The 17020-nt window shown below is 40.3% G+C and overlaps 1 protein-coding gene across 1 annotated transcript in view; it reads left to right on the forward strand.

Annotated features, from left to right (window-relative positions):
* The first annotated feature begins 7007 nt into the window (after positions 1-7007).
* Positions 7008-17020, forward strand: part of PRPF39 (pre-mRNA processing factor 39) — a 31419-nt gene continuing 21406 nt past the window's right edge. The window contains exon 1 of the mRNA XM_033108202.1: positions 7008-7145. The gene's annotated coding sequence lies outside the window, so the exon portion shown is untranslated. The remainder of the gene's footprint in view (positions 7146-17020) is intronic.

Genomic DNA, 17020 nt, shown 5'->3' on the forward strand with positions numbered 1-17020 from the left:
TAAAAATAAGAGAAAAATATTTTAATGGAATATTTACCCAGTGGAATTCATATCATTTAGTCATTAAAATGTGAAATACTTGAATCACAGGACAATACAATATTAAAGAGCCTCACTATAAAGTAAGTACAGTGTCTCTATCAAATATATATGTACAGAGGGGCTGGCCCGATGGCTCAGGCGGTTGGAGCTCCGTGCTCCTAACTCCGAAGGCTGCCGGTTGGATTCCCACATGGGCTAGTGGGCTTTCAACCACAAGGCTGCCTGTTCGACTCCTCGACTCCCACAAGGGATGGTGGGCTGCGCCCCCTGCAACTAACAATGGCAACTGGACCTGGAGCTGAGCTGCACCCTCCACAACTAAGACTGAAGGGACAACAACTTGACGTGGGAAAAAAGTCCTGGAAGTACACCCTGTTCCCCAATAAAGTCCTGTTCTCCTTCCCCAATAAAAAAGTCTAAAACATAATATATATATATACATATATATATGTATATATGTATATATATACATGTACATATATGCACACAGAATGTAGAACTGGATGGAGTTATATACACCAACATGTTAATGGTAGAAAACCATGGGTAAAGAAGTTATTTTTTTTCCCAGTGTACTATTCTGCAATTTCTATTTTTTTTCAGAAATGAGCAACATGTGTTGCTTATGTAATAAAATTTAAAAAGTGAAGGAAATCTGAAGAGAATCGGAAAATAAAGGTAATGTGAAGAGAAAAAAATATGGCAAATGAGAGAAACAGTAGTAAATACTGGAAAGTGCTAGGGGAGCTAGACAGTGATGAGTAGAAGGGAAATGAGTGAGGAAAGCAAGCTATTATAAAGGTAACAAGCATAAGACTTTAATTCAAAAAGCATGAATTTGGAACCCAGTTTTATTATTACCTGCCAAACCTTACATATATTCTGGAGTTGTTGTAATGTCTAAAATTAAAATGGGATTATGTATAAAAAATCACTTGTAGGGCCAGACTGGTGGCTCAGGCGGTTGGAGCTCTGTGCTAACTCTGAAGGCCGCCGGTTTGATTCCCACATGGGCCAGTGGGCTCTCAACCACAAGGTTGCCGGTTCAACTCCTCGACTCCTGCAAGGGACGGTGGGCTCTGCCCCCTGCAACTAGCAAGGCAACTACTGAGCTGCACCCTCCATAGCTAAGACAGAATGGACAACTTGAAGCTGAACGGCACCCTCCACAACTAAGATTGAAAGGACAACGACTTGACTTGGAAAAGGCCTGGAAGTACACACTGTTACCCAATAAAGTCCTGTTTCCTTTCCCCAATAAAATCTTAAAAAAAAAAAAAATTTAAACTTCGAATTCTCTTAGAAAGGTAACATTCCTTTGCAGCAAATGAAGATGAAGAAAGATGAACAGAAACCCTATAGAAATCTTTAGTGCCAGGATAAGCTAAGCCTACTTATTTCATGGCTAGTTAGCTGGCTGAATATGTCAAGCGAAGGCAAAATCAAGCGCTGTAGTATTAGGAATGATTTACAGTCTTGTGTTCTGTAAAGGAGAACTTACGTCATACTTAAACTCTTCTCTGGGCAGAACGGGACAAGCAGAAACTTAAAGGCATTAAAGTAAATTGCAGATTTAGCAAAGTAGTGATTTTTTTATATATATACTGAAACATGGAGTTTGTGGGATATTACGTAAAATAAAGACTGATCTGATGGTACACCGAATTATGACCAATCTTGAATGACTTTTTTTTTCCCACCACTATGCCTGAAACAGTACCTTAGCCTATACTAGATGCTAACCAAATAGTACTTGAATAAAATGGTAAATGATACAGAAGTTTGAAATTTATTCTGGAGACAGGAAGCAATGTTTTCAAGATTGGAAGTGGTGTGTTTAAAATAACCAATAACATAGGGATAGTTGTATACCAAAGAGATGCTGGATGGTTTACCTCTGCGCAGACCGTTCTGTGTTGTATGTGACACTCATTATGGGCTATAATCAGGGAGACTAATTGTATTTAGTGATATAAATACAATGTTTTCTTTTTTGATAAAAAAAAAAAAAGAAAGAAAGGATATAGGCAAGGAAATCAATTTGAAACCACTGATCCAGAACCCACCCGTGGCAAATGGATTTCATTAAACGTTCCAGCCAAAAGGATTGAAAGTAACTGCCTGTGCTATGTATTGAAAAAGATTGTTAGGTTACATCAAGTTTCGATAGGAAAGAGTGTAGTGATCTATCTCGGGCTCGGCCAACCTCTGTATATGTTATAGTAAAGGTCTACACTATATTGGAAGCAGTGGGAAAAGAATGGATCTGAAAGGTATTCTGGTGATAGGACTGAACTGAATTGGTGACACACTTAGATTTGGAAGACAAAGGAGTCAACATTTAATGATGCTTGTAACACTAGAGAGTTTCTCTAGTGAGACTTTGCTTTTTTATTTAGGAAAGAAGGCCCTTCATCTGTATTTCTACCTACATCTCTTTGGCCATGCTCAGATTCAAAGGAGGCTGAGAAATTATTTAATTCCTAGTCTCAATAGCAGAGGAAGATAATAGGGAAGGTAGCAGGAATGGATATGAGTGATCGAACCTATATCCTGTTACATGCTAAAGCACCCACTCTGTCTGGTGAACCACACTGGCATTCTATGCCCCCAGGAATTGATATTAGTTTAGAACCAGTGTCCAATAAATTCTGAAAAGTCAGCACATTCTTCCCAGCGTGAAGTTACCTTGATAAGTATCCAAAAGTCTCTTTGGAGGGATAGTGTTATAGAACAGAAACACTTCATCCACTCGGTGCTAGCAGAGCCAAATACTTAACACCGAGAATTGCAGTGGAGAAATATCGGCTATTTTATTAAGAATGGCATCATGCAGGAGAACAGGAGGCTGTTGCTCAAAAGCCCACACACCCTGATGGCTTGTCGGTTACAGATTATACAAGGCAAAATCAAGACACCGCAGATTAGGGGTCTGGGGTCATGTTGGGAGCTGATTGGTTAGAGGCGAAGTAAGGGTAATGAATCATTTCTTCAGGTCTTGGGGACAGCTCTGAGGTCTTTTCCGGAGTCCCTCTGTTCAGTCTCATGGGAAAGTAGCCAGGGGGTTTGTTCCACCATAGGGCTCAAGAGCTGAAACATAACTTAGGTTGAGGTTGCTGATTATCCGGGGAAAGGCTAGGTCCCTGAGGAGCAGAGAGAGAGGGATATGATTTCTAGAGCTAGGATTTAAAAGCAAATGTAATCAAAGTCATAAGGACCCTCGGTTTTAATAGGAAGATTATTCATAGTGATATTACTGTAGAATCCTCCTTTAGGGTTATTTGCCCTCAAGGGTTATTTGCCCTCAAGGGGTCCTGGGAACTGTTGTGTCATTGAAATGAACCCCTGATGGTTCGCAAAAGGTGAAAAGAATTCACGGACTCAGCCTGAAATGAGGAGAGCAAGGAAGTAAGTTTATTCGTGAAGATAGAAGCCGGCCTAGACATTGCCAAGGCGGAAGACTGCACCTAACTTTAGGTTAGCTTTTTCTCATATAGGAAAGTGTAGGCAAATTTCCTTATGGCAGGAGATGTGACATATAGACTGAGGTCATTTGATTGACATATGTTGATTATATAACTAGTTTCTTTCTGGGCATGCTCTTACCCAGAATGCATATAGAAAAACCCCAAGGGGGCCAAGCCTTAATGTTCATACCATTCTAATTACATTGTAATTAGGCTAGAGTTCAACTAATGGGCAGGTTTTGGCAGTTTGCACATTTGTGAAAAACCAGTTAAAACCAGTTGGGTCTTATCTCCTCTTTTTATGAGGGTTTAGCCATCTTAGATTTATTTCTAGACAATGAGCCTGGTAGTTCTTAGGGAGGGGATGCAGGCCTGGGCAGTCCCCCTTCAGGTTCACTTTTATTAACCCTTTTCTGCCTCATCAGGAACTAGGTTAGAGATTGTGATTCTCTTCACCAGTCTAGAGGGATTTTAAAAATATAAAACAACTAAGAATTTAGCATTTTACCCATCTATTTTGGTCCCAGGATCAGTTAGATATTGCTAGATATCCCTGCTGGTCAGACCATTCAATTACCACAAGGCCCTGCTCCATATTATCCTAAATATGACTCTTTGCCTCTGACAGTTGAGTTCTCTGCCATCTAGGAATCTGTATCACCATGGAAATCATGGCATCTGTATCAACTGTAGCATCTCCAGACAAAGAGAACAAGCACTACAGTATTTTTTAAAGATGCTGACTTCTCTTCACCTGTGTATTTTTTTTTTTAAATTGGGGAAGGGGAACAAGACTTTATTGGGGCACAGTGTGTACTTCCAGGACTTTTTCCAAAGTCAAGTTGTTGTCCTTTCAGTCTTAGTTGTGGAGGGCGCAGCTCAGCTCCAGGTCCAGTTGCCATTGCTAGTTGCAGGGGATGCAGCCCACCATCCCTTGTGGGAGTCGAACGGGCAACCTTGTGGTTGAGAGGATGCGCTCCAACCAAATGAGCCATTCGGGAGTTCAGCGGCAGGTTAGCTCAAGGTGCCGTGTTCAATCTCAGTTGCAGGGGGCAATCTTAGTTGCAGGGGGCGGAGCCCACAAGGGACTTGAGGAATTGAACTGGCAACCTTATGGTTGAGAGCCCACTGGCCCATGTGGGAATTGAACCGGCAGCCTTCGGAGTTAGGAGCTTGGCGCTCCAACGGCCTGAGTCACTGGGCTGGCCCACCTGTGTATTTCTTAAATTCTTGGTGAAGGGAATATACCCAGCACTCTAAAGATACATAGTTACAGGTGAGTTACACTAAATACAGGAGTCTAAATGTTTCTAACTAATACAATAGGCACCATAATTTAGTGATGAATTCATAATGTAAATGAACAAATTCCATTTCTGAGAGTAAATATACTGTGTAAATTAAGTGAGCCATGTGGTGTTTTATGCACTTTTTCATTGCATGTTATACTCTGAAGAGAGAAACAGGAAATGTGTACTGAAGAGCCCAGAAAGAAGTTGGATTAACACTGAGTATGACAAGAAGCTTTTTGCTCTTTTAATAGTCAAGGTCCCATAAGGAAATACATGGCATATCAACATCAGGGTAATTTGAGAAGTGGTTAATAAGGGACTATTTACAATTCAGGCTTTATTTAGGGAAACCTGGAGCCTGGAAGAAGAAAGTGATATGGAGAGAGTCACCTTAATCAGAGCTGAGACCCCACATGGAGAGAGCTGGGGGAATAAATATTCTGACCTCACTCCTCTATACCATTCTGCCAGGACCCTGTGGGTCAGACCCAAGTGAAAACCAGGGATCAGGGATGTAATTCATGAAGGTCAATCTCTGGAGAATGGAGTGTGGAGAAGGATGGATAGTTGATCTGGAGAGCCAAACAGAAGAAATTCATTACCTTAGTAAGTAACACCTTTCCCCATCTGTCTGATCTCTGTCCTGTTTCTGAGATCACCTGACTTTAGAACTCACCACCCCTAAAACTATAGTATTTGGTATGTCTTTTTTTTCTTCCCAAAGCTTTTAATTGTGATATACAATTTTTCAGAAGCCAACTAAGGCTAACTCGATTTACAAAATAATTTGCTTTTGCTGGTGGGGAGAGCATTCTAGGCAGAGGGAAAAGCACACTGAAAGATTCAGACATAAAAGACATAAAAGGAAGTGATTTTGTGGAGTTATGGGGAGGCAGAAACTAGTAAGAAGGCTGTCATGATTATGAAGCGCTGCATTTTCAATGCTAAAACATTTAGGTTTCTCTTATAACTAGTGGGGAAAACCAGGAGAGTAAAAGCAATAGTATTGCTTGAAAGGTAAGATGTAGAAAAATAGATAAAGGGAAACAATGAATCTACAGTGAATAAAATTGAAGAAGTAGATGTTTTTGCAAAATAGCTAATAGAGGGGGATGGGATCTCGGAGCTACTCTTAGTGATGAAGAATTGGAAATCACCTTAGGAAGAATGGAAAGGACCAGAAAAGGAGGTGGCATTCAGAGCCACTGAACGACAATGCCTGTGGCAAACTCTGCCTGCCTTCCCAATGTATCATTCTCTTGACCGCTCCTTCCTGTAGTAAATATCTAAATGTTGCTGGTTAAACCAATGGAAAGCATGGCTGCACTGTCAGAGAATCCAAAAAAGGTAGCTTGAAGAATAGGAAAGGGAAAGCTGCAACTAGATGCATTCCGATGAAAGTGAAAGGCAGGTGGTAAGAGGAGTGATTTTAATATTTGGAAGCAAACGTGCTGTTGGAGATTTATGATTAACAGGGTTGAGGATAGGAAACATTATCCTGCAACGAAATATTTCTGGAAACATAGATTCCAGAGGAGTAAGTTATGTATAGCCCACTTATATACTACTGAACCTTCAACAAGAGAGGGCCTGATAAGTGATGGGTGAACTCAGGAATCTTGTAACAGAAACAAGAGGTCAGATCTGAGGGGGAAAAATTTTTTTTTTAAGTGAGGATAAGAGTACAACTGAAGAGGACTCCTAAGGTTATCAACACAACTAAGCTTCCATTTTTTTCAAGAGGATAATTTTACATAACCCTTTAATAATCAATTCCTGAAGCCCCTAACTCCACTGTGGTTTCTTTTGCAGGTAACCTGGGGGGGACCCAGAGTCCATACCATTTTGAGATTTGGGGGTTTAAGGCTGAATTTCTGTCCATTTGTAGGTAGAGGGGTAAATCCTGGGCAATTGTTGGGGCATCTTAGATTAGACCTCCCCCCGCAAATAATAGTATTTTTCTTTGCGGGGGTGGGCTGAGCGCTGTCTGTGTTTAAGATGAAGGGTGTGAAACGCCCTAACCAGCCTCTTTCCACTTGGGAAGTCCCCTTAGAGAAGGGAAAACGGGGTAGGAGCAACGGCCCCGCCTTCGGGGCCGGCGGGCGGGGCCGGGGCGGAGCGAGGTCGTTTGCGACCCGCGGAGCGTCAGGCCGGCGCTCGGCGCAGCCACGTGACTCCTTCGCCTGTTGGAGCGCCGACGCATGCGCGGCGCGTTCTCGACCAGGCGGCGGCGGCGCTGGTGGCGGTCCTGCGGCGGTTGTGGAGACTGAGACGGTGGGAGTGCCATCTTCGGCTCGGTTGGCGCAGACTGTGGCTCATGGCATTGAGTCGCATCCACCGTCAGGTGAGCTGGGGTGGGCGCCCAGGAATTGGCCGGAGGGGGGGATACGCTGGGCACGCGGGGCCTACCGTGTTTCAGGCCGCGCTTGGGCCGGGCGGCCTCCCTCTCCCGCCCTGTTTGCGGCCAGGCCTGGTCTCGCCGTTCAGCTGTCCGTTCCTTTCTCCTTCCCACCTGTTGGGTGGAGCCGGGCGAGGTTTCTTTTCTTAGACCGAACGTTTCTCTGACCCGTGCCTATTGACGGGAGGGCCAGTGTGGGCCTCACCCTGATTTAGGAAGCGATTAAGGGGTAAGGCTGAAGCCCTTGCCTCCCGGAGAGCTGGAAACCAGTGTGGTTGGGGCGCCTGGAAGTGGAAGGGGCTCAGAAGGAGCCGCCAGAAGGTTGGGAAAATATTACTAGACGACAGATTCTGTTAATAAAGCTGGTAGGCCCCTTGTAGGGCACGTTCTGCGTTCTGACTACATAAGCCACACTTTTGAGTCACTGCACCCCAAAGAGCAGCCAAAGTTTTTGGCAGGAAAGGGTAGGGGCAGAAAAATGAGACATTAAAGATCCTAGTAGGTTCTTTTGAAGAAATCTATTTAAGGATAATGTTTACCTTTTGTAGCCAGAAACCAATATGGATGTTGTTCTCGCAGTAAAATCACGTCTTTAAGTTAATAAACAATACGTTAATAAGTAGTACCACTCATAGCTCTTAATGCATGACTGATGGTACTAGAATACCGCATTATTTTATGCTGTTAAACGGTTACTTTTTAGTTTGATATTCATGTTGCCTTCTCTTTAAGGCCTTAAGGTTATTTCGCAACTGATCCAGTCTGTCTGTTCAGAAATACTTTAAACTTTTCTGCAGCGGGAAAAGTTGTAGCTTAAAGCAAGTTTCACAGATGGAAGTATGAAGCTCATGTTGGAACGTAAGTGTTTTGGGCTCTGGGGGAGCGTAAGTGGATTGAGAAAAACAGGCAACTACTGTCAGATATCCTTCCCTTCCCCCCCCCCCCACCACTTATAACCTCATTCTAGAGTTGGAACTTTCCACTGTTCAGCTTTTGGCATGAAAAAGGGGAACAAAAGGAATTCTACTAAAGAAGACTAGTTCTTAGATTGTGAACTCTAGAGTAATTAGGGGTTGACCAAAGATGGCTAATTAGGAGGTGGTGTGAGATATTTGAAGTGAGACTTGAAAAGCAAAAAATTTTTAGTTTCACAGTATTTGGTACTGGTTTTACTTACCTATAGTTGAATAAGAAAGAATTTTATAACTCAAATGACAAAACGTGTGTGTGTTCTGTGTGTGTTTCAAGAGAAATAACAGATCCTTTGTGGTATGTTAGCAAATAATTCTGCATAAAGCATAGGATTTATTTTTTTTAAATAGCCAAAGGACAAAGGAGCAGTTCTAGCCAGTTCTATGGTGATTTTTTTTTTCTTCAAAGACCTGAAGATGATACAGACATTAGTGTAAATATGTATCTATTCCAGTTTCTGGTACATAATAAGTGTTTAATATGTGAAACTTTAAAAAAGTCAATCTATGACCATTCTACTTAGCCTCTGAAAACATTTGCTGAAACCGGTGGTTATGATAGTCTCTTTTCTGAACATCTTGAGTCTTAAAATTGGTTTATCTGTGGATGAGGCACAGAGTAACTTGTAGATTGCAAAGCTAGTTGATTTGTATTATTCAAACTTCTGACTTCAGTACTTAGTGATGTCTTCAGGTTTTTGTGTTGCTCTGTTTATGAAAAGAATCACTAGTACGATTTTGAGTACCTGTATAGGCATAAAGAAGGTCTTAGATCAGACTTCCCATTTTTAATTACGTATGGATTATTTAAATCATCCTCCACATTTTAAGATGGCAGGCTGAATTGTTAGTCAGATGTTGAATGTATGTCATAACTGAACTAAAAGTTAAATATATGCTATCGAATTGTATTTTTTAGGTACTGCACATTCACAAGTTTCCTTTTATACTTGTGGTCTTCTCATGATTTATAAGAAAGTGCAGTGTAGTAAAAAGGTGTTGATTGATTTGGTTAGTTGACTAAAGGAGGAAAGTTTGGTTAGTTTTCGAGAAGAGCGTGAGCCAAAGCTCAGGTATGAAGAATGTTTTGGGTTCTGTAAATAGCAATGAGGAGGAATACTGTAGGATTAATATGTTTGAATAAATTGACCTTATAACAAAATATGTCACTAGGTTTGCGTCGCTGGGGCAAACCTAACTAATTTGGGAGGTATGGGAATCCTTTTCAGGAAGTGATGTTTAAACTTTGCCCAGAAGAATGAGTAGGCTTCAGTTAGCTTAAAGGCTCTGAGTAGGATTGTTGGGGTGGGGTAGAAGGATGAGAGAACATTCCCCGTAGAAGCTGACAGAAGCTGAAATGGAAAACAAAACAAAACAAAACCTCAAGAGAAACAGAGTTTCTGGGCTGTAGAGGTTAGTAGAGAATAGGCAAGAGTTTTGGTGTTAGGATACAGTTGAATCCTGGTTCAGTTTCTTACTATTCATGTAACCTTGGACATGTTAGTTATGAGGTATGATCAAAAAATACGGTCAATGTTTAAATTTTTAAAAAATTATTACAGGAAAAGACACATTGCCATTAATCCCCCTCAAAATACTCCCTCTCGATTTGAACACACTTATCATTCTTGCCACTTTCTGAAGCAGGTCTGGAAGTCCTCTTTCAGGAGTGTCTTTAGTTGTGTTGTCATGGTTGTCTCCATGTCCTGAATTGATTCAAAATGTTTACCTTTCATGGTCATTTTGAATTTGGGGAAGAGCCAGAAGTCTCATGGTGCCAGATAATGGTGAATAAGGTGAATGAGGACACAGTGTAATGTTTTTTTGTTTGTTTGTTTGTTTTTTAAAGATTTTATTGGGGAAGGGGAACAGGACTTTATTGGGGAACAGTGTGTACTTCCAGGACTTTTTCCAAAGTCAAGTTGTTGTCCTTTCAGTCTTAGTTGTGGAGGGCGCAGCTCAGCTCCAGGTCTAGTCGCTGTTTCTAGTTGCAGGGGATGCAGCCCACCATCCCTTGTGGGAGTTGAATGGGCAACCTTGTGGTTGAGAGGATGTGCTCCAACCAACTGAGCCATCCAGGAGCTCAGCGACAGCTCAGCTCAAGGTGCCATGTTCAATCTTAGTTGCAGGGGGCGGAGCCCACCATCCCTTGTGAGACTCGAGGAATTGAACCGGCAACCTTGTGGTTGAGAGCCCACTGGCCCATGTGGGAATTGAACCAGCAGCCTTCGGAGTTAGGAGCGTGGAGCTCTAACCGCCCGAGCCACCGGGCCGGCCCTAGTGTGATGTTTTTATTTGACAGAAATTGCTGTACCAGAAGCGTTGTGTGACACAGGGCCTTTCCTTTGTGATCACAAAATACGGTTCATGCTGCTGCCGAGTGCCATCCAACAAAGGCAGGGATCTTCAGTATGGGAAGTGGTGCATAGACCCTTAGTAACAGTGTGTGACAAGTTTCAACTTGTTCGGTGCAGTAGTCACATGTGAGCTATGGTTGAGAGAAGGTGTGTTTTGAAGTGTGCTGTAAGTCACCCTCCATCATGGCAATGCTCCATGTCACACATCGGTTGTGGTATGGCGATTTCTGTCAACTGAGAACTTGACGATATGTGCTCATCCACCTTATTCACCGGATCTGGCTCTGTGTGACTTCTGGCTCTTCTCAAAAGTCAAAATGACCACGAAAGGTAAACGTTTTGAATCTATTCAGGACATCGAGGCAGCTGTGACAGTGCAACTAAAAAGACACTCACGAAAGAGGACTTCCAGAACTGCTTCAGAAAGTGGCAAGAAGGATGGGATAAGTGTGTTTGAAGCGAAGGGGAATGTTTTGAGGTGTATTAATGGCAATGTTCTTTTACTGTAAGAAAGTTTTTTTTTTTTAATTTAAACATTCACCATATTGTTTGATCATACCTCATAATCTTTTTTTTTTCCTAAGTGGTAAGAGAGTAGTTTATTAGAAGAGATAGTACACTTCAAAGAAATAGAAGCGGACCCGAGCAGTAAAGAATAGCTCAAGGACCCAAGGAGACATTATTAGGAGAAAAAGTACACTCTAAAGAGTTTCGAGTGGGCCAAGCAAAAGAAGAGACTGAAAAGGCCCATACCTCGTAGTCTTAATCAGTTTTGTTTTCCCCATCCTTCAAAATGGGAAAATGGCACTTAACAAAACATTTGTTCAATAAATAGTGTCTCTTACCATTATCACTAATAGCTAATTGAAGTCCTCGCAGTACATGGTGACATGCTTTCAGTCATTCATTCTTTCAAAAGTAATGAGCGTTTTCAGTGTGCCTGGCAACTCTGTGCAGTGTACATTTGATAGTTGAATGGCATGTGTATCGTATATAACTGCAACAAATGTCATAAAACAATATACTTTTACTGTGTGCAACATAAACTTCGATAAAATTTCTATCTTTCATTTGCAAAAAGGAGAAGCTGATTTGAAGCAACGTGCAGTTTTAAAAATATTGGTCTAGTGGGTAGATAATGATTACTTAAACTATAGAAAGAGTAGTGTGAATAAAAAGAATGGGCTGGTTCTTATGTCAGGTATACTAAGTAAGTAAATTGTTTACTATGTTAGAATACTAAATTCTTTGGATTAAAAAAAAAGTATAGGAAGGTGAAGGGGGTCATGTATGCTGGGGATGGGAGCAAGTTACATTTTAATTAGGATGGTCCAGGTAGGTGTTATTAAGAAGATGACATTTCAGCAAAGGAGGGGGCGAGGAAAGTGGTCGTGTGGATATCTGGGAGAAGATCACTCTGGGTAGAGGGAACAGCCGGGGCAGAGGCTCTAAAGCTGGGGAGTGTGGCATGTTTGAGAGGCAGGAAGGTGTCAATGTGGCTGGGGCAGAGTGATAGGTAGGAGTAGGAGAAGATGCCACCAAAAAAGTAAGTGTTGGGAGGGAACAGTGGGCCATTGGCAGGACGTTGGCTTTCACTCTGAGATGGAGCAGAGGAGTGGCATTGTCTGGTTGGTGTTTTAAAAGAAATAGTGTCTGCTGCGTTGAGAATAGACTGGAGAGAGGGAAGAAGGGGTGGAGAGGAGCAAAAGGGAAGAAGCAGGAGGCCTGCGACCGGTTATAGAAGACTATAATAATATTCTAGAAGAGATCTGAGTGGCTTGAACAAGGATTGTAAGAAGTGGGATAGGAGTATATTTGAAAGATTTTGTAACAAATTGGTTGGGGGAGAGAGAGAGGATTCAAGGATGGCTCCAAGATGTTTGGCTTGAGCAACTGGAAAGAGGGCATTTCTAATAGCAGAGGTGGCGAAGGCCATGGATAAGAGCAGGTTTTGCGGGGAGACCAGGAGTTCACTTAGGGACATTTTATGATTTAAAATGACTGCATATGTTTAGATGATGTCACATAGCGGTTGGATATATGAATCTGGGGTTTGGAAAAGAGGTCTGGGCTGGAGCGAAATTTGGAAGTTGGCAAATAATTAGTATTTAAAACCATGTAATATTGGGAGTTAATGGAGATCAAGAAGGGTGGATGACCAAGGACAGTCCTGCGGCACTCTCACATTCAAAGATCACGTAGAAGAGGAGTTCCGGTCTCTCAGGAGACTGTAATTTAGGAGAAGGAGTGATAGTGGGGTAAGAGTAACACAAGTACATGGTGTGACCTGGAAACCAAGTGAAGCAAGTATATCGAAAAGGAGGATGTTATCAGCTGAAGGAGTGCGTTGATTGAGAAAAGTAGAGAGCTGAGAACAAAATCTTATGTGCTAATAATTCTAATGGTACTGAGAAGAAAACTGATAAAAAGGGGAGAGTGGAGATAAGTTAAGAAGCAACGATCTTGAGAAAATGGATGGGGGAAGTGATCCGAGAGTCAAGAGTTCGGGGTTTGACCTTTGATAGGAGCAGAGATACTAAGGGAAAGGTACTGGCTCTATTTCAGCTGTTAGAGGAGTGCTATAAGAGATACAAAACTATGAGAGCAAAGAGGAAGGAAAATTATAAATGAGGTGAGGGTATCAGGAGATTGGTATCATAGCAGATTTACTTCTTTGCAATATAAAAGATTTTAAAAAGGAAGGGGAGGATTAAAGGAGATCTAGTAGGATAAAGCCTGACTCACCATTGGTTGTGGCAACAAGGTCATTATGAGAAATTAGTATTTTCATAGGAGTGATATGGGCTGGACTGCACAGTGTACCAGCAAATGGTTATTATGGGAAAATGTAGTGAACACCCTTGTTCATGATTAATGCTTTCAAGTGGCCTTTAAAAATAATTATTTCTAATTATAGAAATGTCACTTATTTTCATATATTTCTCTTATCCAGCAATTTTGTTAGTCTAATACTTCTAATAATTTGTAGAGTCATTACTTCTTTAAGAGAAAATTCTAGAAGTGTTTTTGGTCAAAGCTGTGCTTAATTTTAACGTTTATGCTACATGCTGGTATATTGAATTTTGAGTATATAACCCAAAGGAAATAGCTTTCTAAAAATTTACATGAGGAGGTTTACTGTGATAAAGCTAAATTTTAGAGAGAACTCTAAGCCAAATTTTAGAGAGAAACCAAACTGAGGGATAGGTAAGCATATTGAGCCATATTGCCCTTCTTACTGATCTATATTTCTATGAACATGCCAAACAAGCACTTATCTCAGAACTTATCTCTTTCTGCTGCCTGGAATTTTCTTCCTCCAGATAATCTACTGGCTTTCTTAGTACCTCCTCCCCTCTTTTGTTCTTAGCGCTTCGTACCACATGTATGTATTATAAACTTTTTCTTTTAAATGTCTATATCACGCCTCCACTAGAATGTCAGCACCTTGAGAGCAGGGTCTTTATTTTGTTCACAGCTTAATGTGCAGTGCTTGGAACAATAGTGTCTGACACACACAAGTTGCTCACTGAATATCTATTGAATGAATATTATTACACAAGGAAATGATATTAGAGATTTTAAAAAATGCTAAATGAAAGGGGGTTCAGCATAGAGTAATTTATATACCTTTCAGTAAAATAAATGATAAGTAGGATAAAGTATAAAGCTAAAGTACGAAGAACAGAAGAGGTGTCAACAAATGAGAATTAAAGTTTTGGAATGGACTAGTTTTACCTGATTAACTTAGGTTTTTGTTTTTCTGTGTTCAGCTCTGTTCCTGCAGAGAAGGAAGTTAATGAGAGACATGGTGGCTCTTTCCACAAAACCCCAGAAAAGCTCATAAATTTAGGTACCAAATGCCTCTGAGTGGAACTAAAATTCCGCTCAGGAATTTAATTGGAGGATTGGTTGAAAGTCTGGCATAGTTTAGACCCTAGATTTTCCTTCATTATCTAGTACAGCCAGCAAAAACTGGATGTTTATTATTTGAAGGGGGTGGAACCATGGGATTTTCGGCACAGCTGGTAGGTTAGGCAGGGGTGAAGGGCCTTAATGAAAATGGGGAATTGAATAAAAGTTTATGTATTGAGTGGTTATATATTGAGTGGTGAGATCATCACTAGCACTCTTTGTCTTTTTTGCTACCAGAATGCTTATTGCCTTCCTTATATATTTTTAAATTGAAACCTTCTCTTTGGGAAAACTTAACCCAAGGGAAGTGATGTAAAGCACTAACATTTAGTGGGATCCCCCCCTCAATAGAATGCCATCCTGCACTGAGGACCACAAGCTTTATCTCGTTTCCCATTTGTTTTGTGATGCCTCACACAGCTATAACAGAAGTTTGAAGATCATTCTATGTAAGAGACCCAAACAGATAGTCAGTCAGAAGACACTCAGAAGAGACAGTGCTAAGAACAGAAAAACATTTAAAATGAATTACAGAGATAACAGGAGATAACTGCACCAGTGAGACAGGAATAGGAGACTATAAAATGGATTGTTCAGAGAATTTAAAATGGAAATTAAAAATTTGATTCATACATTAAAAATCCAGTAAGAGGGATACCTCAGGCGTAAGTCAAAGGGATGGGGAAAAAATGTGGGAAAAGGTAAGAAAAGTTGAAGATCAATCCAGGAGGTACCTGAGTACTGTGTGTTCAAAAGAGAGGTAGAGAGAAAACCAAGGAGAGAGAATTACCAAATAATAAGTACAGAACATAATAATTGCATGACATTAATATCTAGATTAAAATAGGCATTCTGAATGAATGCCTTGCACAATAAATGGCACTCGTGTTAAGGAACATCATTGTAAATTTCAGAACACCTGGGATGAAGCGAGAAGCTAAAAGCTTCCATGGAGAAAAAAAAATGTCATCAGATTTTCTCAACAGCAACACCAGCTGCTAGGAAACAGTGAACAGTTTCCTTCAAAACTCTTAAGGAAAAATATTTTCATTCTTGAATTTTATATTCAATCTATCTTTGAATTATGAGGATTTTAGAATTGGAAAGTCTTAATTTTTTCACCCCAACACCATTTTCCAGAAAGTTATAGAAATGATTCTCTAAAAAAGGGAGTAAATCAAGAAAGCAAAATATTTTGGCTTTTGTAGATGAGAGTCATCCCAGGAAGTAAGTGAAAGGAATTCCGTGGATCAAAATGAACAGACAAATCTAGACAAGACAAATCAGTCTAATTTGCTGCAGAAGGTTTGATGGTTTTAGAAAGGATGTCTCCAGAAAGGAAGATGGAATTGCTAAGTATGAGTCCATTGTTTCTGAGGGCATTTTATAACAGCTCTTCGAGGGTACGGGGTCAATTTTCAAAGACAACCAAGCATATGAAAATAATGAGGAAAGATTTAAAGAGCTAGAAGCAAGGAAATATAGTATACAAGATAACTTGACAGAAATGTTTACAGAGGCATACTAATGTGAACCGAATATTGCTTTAACCCCAAACTGATAGAACTATATTAGGAGCATGTGGGAGGGAGGTTGTACACACATGCTTGATATCGTAGCTAAATCCAAATCTCCTGTAACAGAAAGGCAGCAAAAAATGTCTAAAATTGAAAAAACAAAACAAAACAAGAAATAAGATATACCTCCAGATAAACTCTGCTGACTAACAGTTTTTCAAGGTCAAAGTCAACAGTTTTTTTCTTCCTCTTAAAACTTCTACAAAAATATTTTGAATGCAATGTGAAGTTCATTTGGTTTTCCTTATGTCAGTTTAATGTATAACAGCTTAAATGTGGATAACACTTTCCAAGAAATTTATTTGTGTGCAGTGATACTTTTTAATTTATGTGAATTTGGTTTTTAAGACTTTCACATGCTTTTTATCTCATCTGTTCTCAACAGCCTTGGGAAGCAGAGAATGCAAGTATCATTAGTTCCACTTAGAAGTGAGAAAAGTAAGACTGAACTAGGATCATATGCTATTACGGGACAGAAGTAGGACTCAGCTCCCACCCTTTCTTTGTTTTTTGTAATGTTCGCCATACTATATTTTATCTTAATGAAAGAAAGATCTGGAAAATTCCTGGTGTTTTGTACTTTACATTTCTTAATTTACTTATAATGAAGCTATTTCCGTTTTTGTTTTATTGTGGTAAAAACCACAGTAAACATAAAATTTACCTTAACTATTTTTAAGTTAAGGTAAAGTTCAGTAGTTTTAGGTATATTCTCATGGTTGTGAAACAGACTCCAGAACTTTTTCATCTTACAAATCTAAAACTATATTCATTAAACACAACTCACCTATTAGACAGCTCCCCTTTCTCCGTCTCTCCAGTCCCTGCTAACCACCACTCTACTTTCTGTTTCTACGAATTTGACTACTCTAAATACATCATATAAGTAGAATCACACAGTATTTGTCCTTTTGGGAATGGCTTGTTTTACTTAGCATAATGTCCTCATTGTGTGTATATACCACATTTTGTTTATCTGTTGATGGACATTTGAGTTGCTT

This window comes from Rhinolophus ferrumequinum, chromosome 6 (genome assembly GCF_004115265.2).
Source record: "Rhinolophus ferrumequinum isolate MPI-CBG mRhiFer1 chromosome 6, mRhiFer1_v1.p, whole genome shotgun sequence".
Lineage (NCBI taxonomy): Eukaryota > Metazoa > Chordata > Mammalia > Chiroptera > Rhinolophidae > Rhinolophus > Rhinolophus ferrumequinum.